Raw genomic sequence first — 11,437 nt, 5'->3', positions numbered from 1 at the left:
AAGGAAGCAGGCCAGAAGCAGTATGAGCATACATTGAGCACCTAATAGGTACAATCACATATATTACCCTATTTAATACTCACAGTCTTCCCAGAGGGAGGCCTCATTACCATCATTTTGCAGTGAAGGGAATTTTCTTCTTGAAGGTTTGTTCCAATTACAAATAAGTGTGTAAAATAAAAGTCATACACAGGAAATGAAGGAGGAAGAGAAAAAGGCCTACATTAGAAGCTACATTTTTCTCACTTACCTTTAATTTATCTGATTCATCCTTCTCAGTTTCCTTCCTCTTGCCAGAACTTAGGGGTAAAAGCATTTTCAATCCTTGGTCCTTTCCTCAGTCTGTTTCTACAAGCTCTTACCCATGCCAGGCTTGAGGTATGGCCTCCCAGTAGATGAATCCCATCTCTGGTCCTGATTCTGTCCTACATTCCAAAGCCAGGCCAGCCTTGCCAGTTCCCAGCTAGCCACCTGTACATGTAAGTGAGTTGGGGTTGACCTGCTCATGGCCAGCTGGTATGTATTGGGCCAGAGTCATTCCAGCCTCATCCAGAATCCCAGTGAGATTAGGACTAAATAGCATCTCTCCAAACCAAGAGATCAGAAATCTGACTGAAGGGAGAAGTTTTGAATCAGCAGCACCTTCTGGAAATAATGCTTGGAAGCTGCCAAATGGTTTCTGGAGTGCCGTGCAGTTTTCCGTTGTCTTGGACTTTAGGAATTCCCCTCCACGGTGTGGTCACTGCAGGAGGGATCCCACACAATATCACCTACTTCCAATTTCCCCACCAGCTCCAGGCCTGGGGAAGACCAGATCTGACAGGCCCTTACTGCTTCTGGATCAAAACTCCCAAACAGATCTGACTCTCCATGACCTGCCATTACCTAGGTTGGCATTTGGGATCATACCAGCTCCCAAACTGCCACTTACTGATTCCAAACTGGACTAAAACTTGACATCCCCAGGCAGACTTGGTTTTTGCCATCCTGGCCCCCTCCCAAGGAAATGAAAGCTTGGTCTTTTTCTCATATTTCATATTAGTCTCTAGGCAGATTCCTCCACCACCTCCCATTACAAGATATCCCATACCAACTCTTGACTGATGGTATTTGCAGTTGTCTATTTGAGTGTATCCACATGATGGTTTCAACATGCTTCAAAAACAACAAGGTTTAGATGAACTAGGGTCTCTCTCCTGACACTGAATCTGGTTCCTTCTTCATGTGTATCATGTAAGAAGGGCTAAAGGGAGCAGGCATAGAATAGAATAGTTGTCAACCACAGCTGCCAAAGTTCCTTGCTTTGCTCCACTGATACCTCTCTGGAAAGTCATGGCTGGCATCCTCTCTCCCTCCTCTCCTCAGCTCCCTCTGCACTTTCTGTGTGGTAGTATTTTCTAAGTTTGCCACTAACTGGGTGAGCTGATCAATTGTCTCTTCAAGGTGTTGTGATGATTTAATATGTATATTAAATTTCTTGCAACATAGAAGCTGCACAATAAATGGTATTTATGATTTAAAAAATTATTACACTATAACCGACTTGGTGTACTATTGCCCTTCAATGTCATAACATATATCTTTATCTTTCTTAGATTGAAGGTTTATGGTATAAAGCGTTCAAATCCTGAGTCCACTAATATCTGGCTTTGGACCTGTTATTTTGTTTCTCTGGACCTCAGTTTCGTATCTGTAAAGTGGAAATAATACCTCACTCACAAAATACCTCACTCCCTCACAAAACGTGATATTATGAATAAAATGCTTAGCACAGTGTCTGGCATGCAGAGTGATAATAATGATCATTATCACTGTCTATGTGCCTTTGCTCATACAAATCCCTCTTTCTGGAATGTTGCTTCTCCTCTTTTCCATTTTACAAAATTTTGAAAGACCTGGGTCCTTTCCTCCCAGTGGATTCATGTCTTCTCAGCTCTGTTCTACTGTACCCAGGTCTATTATTATATTTTATTGTATTATGTCTATTTGATTTATCACTTCTCCTGCTTGACTCCTTATCTTGGCATTCGAAATCTTCCATTTCATCTTCCTTTTCTTACTCCTGGTGTACCTTGAATCCTTCCTCTCCACCATCTGATCCCTTAATGCCTTTCTGCACCCCATGACTTTGTGTCTTTCCCTCTGCCTAGAATGGCTATTCCTGTTTTTCTTTGCTACTGGAATCTTACTCATCCATCAAGGACCAACTCTAGGAATTCTTCTCTATTTCCTCCAAGTTAGAAGAAACCCAGTTCAATACCATTCAGTTTATTTCTCTATTATGAACGTTACCATCATAATGTTTTAATTAATGCACAGATCTTCCCCATTAGACTGTGAGCTCTTGAAGGAGAGACTATGTCTGATTATTTGTTTCCTCCAGCACCTAGTACTATGTTCAAAATACAGTACTTATCCATCACATCTTGGCTGCATTTATACTATGTAAGTGTCCTAAGCAGCATCTGCCTAAAGCAAGAGGTCAGAAGTATGAAGGTAATGCTTCTAGACCAGCAGCACCTTCTGTAAAGCTCATGGATTGCTGAAAGGTTTCCAAGAGTCAAATGGATAGGGAGTTTAAAATCTGTCACAATCTCTATCTGAAATAAAATATCTAGTCATGAACATTAGCATAGGCTAACATTTATTGACTAATGAGGCCCAGGAAGCATAAGAGAAATCAAGTCATATACAAGGGAACTATGTCAATAAAACTAAGAAAAACATAATAAACTCTGGCTACAATTTTTAGTCCCTGTGTATTATGTAGAACCATTATTGAAATTTATGGTTGTGGAAAACTGGCCAGTTTCAGTTTCAGCATGGTTGAGTCAGGGACATTTCCTGTTATCAATAGGAAGCTGCTATACAATTAAATGGATCAATGATGCAGTGAACTGAATTAGTTGTTTTTTTATAGCAAGTAATTGGACTAGTTGTGCATTCTATATTTTTCAGTTGTACAAGTATGATCTTTGAATCTATCATGAGGGAAGATGCTTGGGCTGCTTTAGCCTATTGATTTGAGAGGTAGTAAAAGGAACTGGGTTTAGTTAGAAAGGCAGTAAAGTTACATCAATAAAATGGTACAGGGGATGCACATTTGACACACTGAGCGGCTTTATGGAGACTTAATGATTTTTTAGAACAATTTGCAAATCTGATCTAATTCAATTAGTACAATAATAATCTACCTTAAAATATGGTGGGACATTCTGTTATATATTTACTGCATTTGGTTCTGGTCTATGGAACATTATACCACTTCTTATCAGTGGTGTGCTGGTAAACCGGCTTTTTGTTTTGTTTTTGTTTTCTCAAAACCCTAATTTTTTAGTGTTTTCCTATTTCCCTGGTGTAAATACTCCCATTATGCACTGGCTTTAAGCTACCAACAGTTAAACAACTGCTCTCAAAGTTTCTAAATACTTACAATCAGCTCTTAGGAGCTGCTACACTATAGCAAATTATTTAAATAGTGTAGGAGAGCTTGCTGAAGATTTAAAATCATGCAATTTTAGGATGAGAAGCATTCGGAATATTCAAGTCCTACTCCTAACTTTACAGAAAAAAAAAATATTGATACTGAGGATAAGTGATGTCCTAAAAGTCATGCAAAAACTTACTAGCAGACTTGTGTTTGGAACCAAGGTGTCTGGATTCCCCATTCAGTAATCTATGCAAAAGCCTTTATATAGGGAGTAGAGAAAAACAGTCGTTGGGCATGAATGGGATCATGACTGTTTAATGTTGCTTTGGGGTTTGGATGGGAAGGATGGGTGACAGGAGCTGTGAACATGAAGTTGCCATATAGCTGCTCCAGGTTGCGTTGAGAACTGTTTAGGTTCTCAGTACAAAACTGAGGCTTGTAGTCCTCGTTTGAAAATGGGCAGGCTGCTTGACTTTTTTGGGCATTGGCTTTATGATTTTTTTCTAAGTAACGATTTTTAATATTAAGGTGTCGCAAACCCTAGTGTGTATTAAATAATCTAAGGTACCTAGTAAAAATCACCCCCAGTGGGGCTGATGTTAAAATAGTCCGAAGGTGAAACTTTAAGAGACACTAGTTTAGATCCTTTTTAAAGAGCTCTTCAGATCCAAGGTGCTTTATCTGTTTACTGGTAGGTAAGGAGAGTTTCTAGAGTGGTAACTCTCCCAAATAGTTCTTCAGTTAGCTGTATCAGAGTTATCTGACCAATTCTTTGATATTTCTGGCCTCTCAGTCCCACCCAAAAACTATCAAGAAAGAACTGAGGGGTTAGAAGGCTGGGATATTGTTGTTTTGTTGTTGTCGTCGAAGTGGCCTTTTTGATTTTGATGTCCAAGCAGAGTTAGGAACTATACATGTTGCTAGCTAGAGAATGTTTTTTTTTGTTTTTTGTTTTTTGCTTTTTTAATTTTTAATTTTTTATAAACATATAATATATTTTTATCCCCAGGGGTACAGGTCTGTGAATCGCCAGGTTTATACACTTCACAGCACTCACCATAGCACATACCCTCCCCAATGTCCATAACCCCACCCTCCCTTCTAACCCCCCTCCCCCCAGCAACCCTCAGTTTGTTTTGTGAGATTAAGAGTCACTTATGGTTTGTCTCCCTCCCAATCCCATCTTGTTTCATTTACTCTTCTCCTACCCCCTTAACCCCCCATGTTGCATCTCCTCTCCCTCATATCAGGGAGATCATATGATAGTTGTCTTTCTCCGATTGACTTATTTCGCTAAGCATGATACCCTCTAGTTCCATCCACGTCGTCGCAAATGGCAAGATTTCATTTCTTTTGATGGCTGCATAGTATTCCATTGTGTATATATACCACATCTTCTTTATCCATTCGTCTGTTGATGGACATCTAGGTTCTTTCCATAGTTTGGCTATTGTAGACATTGCTGCTATAAACATTCGGGTGCACGTGCCCCTTCGGATCACTACGTTTGTATCTTTAGGGTAAATACCCAGTAGTGCAATTGCTGGGTCATAGGGTAGCTCTATTTTCAATATTTTGAGGAACCTCCATGCTGTTTTCCAGAGTGGTTGCACCAGCTTGCATTCCCACCAACAGTGTAGGAGGGTTCCCCTTTCTCCGCATCCTCGCCAGCATCTGTCATTTCCTGACTTGTTAATTTTAGCCATTCTGACTGGTGTGAGGTGGTATCTCATTGTGGTTTTGATTTGTATTTCCCTGATGCCGAGTGATATGGAGCACTTTTTCATGTGTCTGTTGGCCATCTGGATGTCTTCTTTGCAGAAATGTCTGTTCATGTCTTCTGCCCATTTCTTGATTGGATTATTTGTTCTTTGGGTGTTGAGTTTGCTATGTTCTTTATAGATTTGGGACACTAGCTCTTTATCTGATATGTTGTTTGCAAATATCTTCTCCCATTCTGTCAGTTGTCTTTTGGTTTTGTTAACTGTTCCCTTTGCTGTGCAAAAGCTTTTGATCTTGATGAAATCCCAATAGTTCATTTTTGCCCTTGCTTCCCTTGCCTTTGGCGATGTTCCTAGGAAGATGTTGCTGCGGCTGAGGTCGAAGAGGTTGCTGCCTGTGTTCTCCTCAAGGATTTTGATGGGTTCCTTTCTCACATTGAGATCCTTCATCCATTTTGAGTCTATTTTCGTGTGTGGTGTAAGGAAATGATCCAATTTCATTTTTCTGCATGTGGCTGTCCAATTTTCCCAACACCATTTATTGAAGAGGCTGTCTTTTTTCCAATGGACATTCTTTCCTGCTTTGTCGAAGATTAGTTGACCATAGAGTTGAGGGTCTATTTCTGGGCTCTCTACTCTGTTCCATTGATCTATGTGTCTGTTTTTGTGCCAGTACCATGCTGTCTTGATGATGACAGCTTTGTAATAGAGCTTGAAGTCCGGAATTGTGATGCCACCAACCTTGGCTTTCTTTTTCAATATTCCTTTGGCTATTAGAGGTCTTTTCTGGTGGCATATAAATTTTAGGATTATTTGTTCCATTTCTTTGAAAAAAATGGATGGTATTTTGATAGGAATTGCATTAAATGTGTAGATTGCTTTAGGTAGCATAGACATTTTCACAATATTTATTCTTCCAATCCAGGAGCATGGAACATTTTTCCATTTCTTTGTGTCTTCCTCAATTTCTTTCATGAGTACTTTATAGTTTTCTGTGTATAGATTCTTAGTCTCTTTGGTTAGGTTTATTCCTAGGTATCTTATAGCTTTGGGTGCCATTGTAAATGGGATTGACTCCTTAATTTCTCTTTCTTCTGTCTTGTTGTTGGTGTAGAGAAATGCAACTGATTTCTGTGCGTTGATTTTATATCCTGACACTTTACTGAATTCCTGTACAAGTTCTAGCAGTTTTGGAGTGGAGTCTTTTGGGTTTTCCACATATAGTATCATATCATCTGCAAAGAGTGATAGTTTGACTTCTTCTTTGCCGATTTGGATGCCTTTAATTTCCTTTTGTTGTCTGATTGCTGAGGCTAGGACTTCTAGTACTATGTTGAATAGCAGTGGTGATAACGGACATCCCTGCCGTGTTCCTGACCTTAGCGGAAAAGCTTTCAGTTTTTCTCCATTGAGAATGATATTTGCGGTGGGTTTTTCATAGATGGCTTTGATAATATTGAGGTATGTGCCCTCTATCCCTACACTTTGAAGAGTTTTGATCAGGAAGGGATGCTGTACTTTGTCAAATGCTTTTTCAGCATCTATGGAGAGTATCATATGGTTCTTGTTCTTTCTTTTATTAATGTGTTGTATCACATTGATTGATTTGCGGATGTTGAACCAACCTTGCAGCCCTGGAATAAATCCAACTTGGTCGTGGTGAATAATCCTTTTAATGTACTGTTGAATCCTATTGGCTAGTATTTTGGTAGGAATTTTTGCATCTGTGTTCATCAAGGATATTGGTCTGTAGTTCTCTTTTTTGATGGGATCCTTGTCTGGTTTTGGTATCAAGGTGATGCTGGCCTCATAAAATGAGTTTGGAAGTTTTCCTTCCATTTCTATTTTTTGGAACAGTTTCAGGAGAATAGGAATTAGTTCTTCTTTAAATGTTTGGTAGAATTCCCCCGGGAAGCCATCTGGCCCTGGGCTTTTGTTTGTTTGGAGATTTTTGATGACTGTTTCAATCTCCTTACTGGTTATGGGTCTGTTCAGGCTTTCTATTTCTTCCTGGTTCAGTTGTGGTAGTTTATATGTCTCTAGGAATGCATCCATTTCTTCCAGATTGTCAAATTTGTTGGCGTAGAGTTGCTCATAGTATGTTCTTATAATTGTCTGTATTTCTTTGGTGTTCGTTGTGATCTCTCCTCTTTCATTCATGATTTTATTGATTTGGGTCCTTTCTCTTTGCTTTTTGATAAGTCTGGCCAGGGGTTTATCAATCTTATTAATTCTTTCAAAGAACCAGCTCCTAGTTTCGTTGATTTGTTCTATTGTTTTTTTGGTTTCTATTTCATTGATTTCTGCTCTGATCTTTATGATTTCTCTTCTCCTGCTGGGTTTAGGCTTTCTTTCTTGTTCTTTCTCCAGCTCCTTTAGGTGTAGGGTTAGGTTGTGTACCTGAGACCTTTCTTGTTTCTTGAGAAAGGCTTGTACCGCTATATATTTTCCTCTCAGGACTGCCTTTGTTGTGTCCCACAGATTCTGAACCATTGTGTTTTCATTATCATTTGTTTCCATGAATTTTTTCAATTCTTCTTTAATTTCCTGGTTGACCCATTCATTCTTTAGAAGGATGCTGTTTAGTCTCCATGTATTTGGGTTCTTTCCAAATTTCCTCTTGTGATTGAGTTCTAGCTTCAGAGCATTGTGGTCTGAAAATATGCAGGGAATGATTCCAATCTTTTGATAATGGTTGAGACCTGATTTAGGACTGAGAATGTGATCTATTCTGGAGAATGTCCCATGTGCACTAGAGAAGAATGTGTATTCTGTTGCTTTGGGATGAAATGTTCTGAATAGATCTGTGATGTCCATCTGGTCCAGTGTGTCATTTAAGGCCTTGATTTCCTTGTTGATCTTTTGCTTGGATGATCTGTCCATTTCAGTGAGGGGAGTGTTAAAATCCCCTACTATTATTGTATTATTGTCCATGTGTTTCTTTGATTTTGTTATTAATTGGTTTATATAGTTGGCTGCTCCCACGTTTGGGCATAGATATTTAAAATTGTTAGATCTTCTTGTTGGACAGTTCCTTTGAGTATGATATAGTGTCCTTCCTCATCTCTTATTATAGTCTTTGGCTTAAAATCTAATTGATCTGATATAAGGATTGCCACTCCTGCTTTCTTCTGATTTCCATTGGCATGGTAAATTCTTTTCCACCCCCTCACTTTAAATCTGGAGGTGTCTTCGGGTTTAAGATGAGTTTCTTGTAGGCAACCTATAGATGGGTTTTGTTTTTTTATCCATTCTGATACCCTGTGTCTTTTGATTGGGGCATTTAGCCCATTAACATTCAGGGTAAGTATTGAGAGATATGAATTTAGTGCCATTGTATTGCCTGTAAGGTGACTGTTATTGTATATTGTCTCTGTTCCTTTCTGATCTACTACTTTTAGGGTCTCTCTTTGCTTAGAGGACCCCTTTCAATATTTCCTGTAGAGCTGGTTTGGTATTTGCAAATTCTTTCAGTTTTTGTTTGTCCTGGAAGCTTTTAATCTTTCCTTCTATTTTCAATGATAGCCTAGCTGTATATAGTATTCTTGGATGCATGTTTTTCTTGTTTAGTGCTCTGAATATATCATGCCAGCTCTTTCTGGCCTGCCAGGTCTCTGTGGATAAGTCTACTGCCAATCTAATATTTGTACCATTGTATGTTACAGACTTCTTTTCCTGGGCTGCTTTCAGGATTTTTTCTTTGTCACTAAGACTTGTAAATTTTACTATTAGGTGACGGGGTGTGGACCTATTCTTATTGATTTTGAGGGGGGTTCTCTGAACCTCCTGGATTTTGATGCCTGTTCCCTTTGCCATATTGGGGAAATTCTCTCCAGTAATTCTCTCCAATATACCTTCTGCTCCCCTCTCTGTTTCCTCTTCTTCTGGAATCCCAATTATTCTAATGTTGTTTCGTCTTATGGTGTCACTTATCTCTCAAATTCTTCCCTCGTGGTCCAGTAGCTGTTTGTCCCTCTTTTGCTCAGCTTCTTTATTCTCTGTCATTTGGTCTTCTATATCGCTAATTCTCTCTTCTGCCTCATTTATTCTAGCAATGAGAGCCTCCATTTTTGATTGCACCTCCTTAATAGCTTTTTTGATTTCAACTTGGTTAGATTTTAGTTCTTTTATTTCTCCAGAAAGGGTTTTATCTCTCCTAAGAGGGTTTCTCTAATATCTTCCATGCCTTTTTCGAGCCCGGCTAGAACCTTGAGAATCATCATTCTGAACTCTAGATCTGACATATTACCAATGTCTGTATTGATTAGGTCCCTAGCCTTCGGTACTGCCTCTTGTTTTTTTTTGTTTTTTTGTGGTGAATTTTTCCGCCTTGTCATTTTGTCCAGATAAGAGTATATGAAGGAGCAAGTAAAATACTAAAAGGGTGGCAACAACCCCAGGAAAATATACTTTAACCAAATCAGAAGAGATCCCAAATCGTGAGGGGGGAGAAAGGGGATAAAAAGAGTTTCAGAAAGAAAAAAAAAAGAAAGAAAAGAAACAATTAGAAAAAGAAAACGAATAAAGAAAAAGTATAAAAAGGAAAAAAAATATATATATATTAAACTAGTTAAAAAACGTTAAGAAAGAAAAGGGTAAAAGTTAAAAAAATAGCAGAAGAAGAGTAAAAAAAATTCAAAAAGAAAAAAAAATTAAATTAACTGCAAGGCTAAAGAATCATGGGGAGAAAGCCAGGAGTTTCGTGCTTTGCTTTCTCCTCCTCTGGAATTCCGCTGCTCTCCTTGGTATTGAAACTACACTCCTTGGTAGGTGAACTTGGTCCTGGCTGGATTTCTTGTTGATCTTCTGGGGGAGGGGCCTGTTGTAGTGATTCTCAAGTGTCTTTGCCCCAGGCGGGGTTGCACCGCCCTCACCAGGGGCCAGGCTGAGTAATCCGCTCGGGTTTGCTTTCGGGAGCTTTTGTTCCCTGAGCGCTTTCCGTAGAGTTCCGGAGGGCGGGAATGAAGATGGCGGCCTCCCGGTCTCCGGCCCGCAGGAGCCGAGAGCCCAGGGTCCCACTCCTCAGTGCGCCCTAGAGAACAGCGCCCAATTACTCCCGTCTGCCTGGCCTCCGGCCGCGCTCCGAGCTGACCGAGCCTGCGACCAGCTCAAGGTAACCCTGAGCTGTGAGCTCACTCCTCGGCTCCATCTCGGTAGCCGGCTTCCCCGTTCTAATACCTGTAAGCTCTGCGACACTCAGACACCCCCAATCCTTCTGTGACCCTGCGGGACCTGAGGCCACGCTGACCCTGTGTGGGCTTCACCCCGGTTAAGCCTCTGGAGTGTTGTCCCTCAGGGGAACAGACTTTTAAAAGTCCTGATTTTGTGCTCCGTTGCTCCACCGCTTGCCGGGAGCTGGCCCCTCCCCCCGCGGTCTATCTTCCTGTGGCTTTGGATTCACTTCTCCGCCAGTCCTACCTTTCAGAAAGTGGTTGATTTTCTGTTTCTAGAATTGCTGTTCTTCTCTTCGATCTCCCGTTGGATTTGTAGGTGTTTGCAATCTTTAGATAAGCTATCTAGCTGATCTCCCGCTACCTGAAGTAGTCTCAGCCTGCTACTTCTCCGCCATCTTGACTCCTCCCCCGCCAGAGAATGTTTTGCAGGGTAAGAAAGTGGTAACTTTGCTAACTGCTGACCCACAGAGAAGGGGCGATGTGTGGGGGCTTTAAGCCTATGTGATAGCATCTCAAGCGGGGAATGGGAAGGAGCAGGAGCAGGTGATAGGTTCTAGGGTACTGTCTGATGGTAAGCTGGAAAGTGTCCTTGTAGTACTTGGCAGCATGAGAACAAAGTGTGGAAAGGGTCAGACACAGTCCTGAAATAAGGCGTTGATGGTGAATTAGCAAATCTTAAGTTTGAACTTTGCATGTCTGTATGAAATCCACACAATTATGTAAATGTAACTCTTGAGACATGTTATTTAGGACACATTTAGATGGACATGGTTCTTGTCCTCCTCTCCTGTGTTTTAAAAAGGCTTGTCAAAAAAACCCCCAAACAAATAGACAAGTGAATCCAAATTTGCTCTTACTCTTTAAAATGCCATTTCTTAAAAAAAATAAATAAATAAATAAATAAAATGCCATTTCTTGGGGCGCCTGGGTGGCTTGTTGGTTGAGTGTCTGCCTTCGGCTCAGGTCATGGTCCTAGGGTGCTGGAACAGATTCCCACATCGGGCTCCCTTAATTGGGGAGCCTGATTCTCCCTCTCCCTCTACCTGCCACTCCCCTGGTTGTGCTCTCTGTCAAATAAATAAATAAAATCTTTAAAAAAATAAATAAAATTC

Source organism: Enhydra lutris, unplaced genomic scaffold (assembly GCF_002288905.1).
Source record: "Enhydra lutris kenyoni isolate GAN:26980312 unplaced genomic scaffold, ASM228890v2 scaffoldscaffold2, whole genome shotgun sequence".
Taxonomy (NCBI): Eukaryota; Metazoa; Chordata; class Mammalia; order Carnivora; family Mustelidae; genus Enhydra; species Enhydra lutris.
This window is presented reverse-complemented; position numbering follows the sequence as displayed.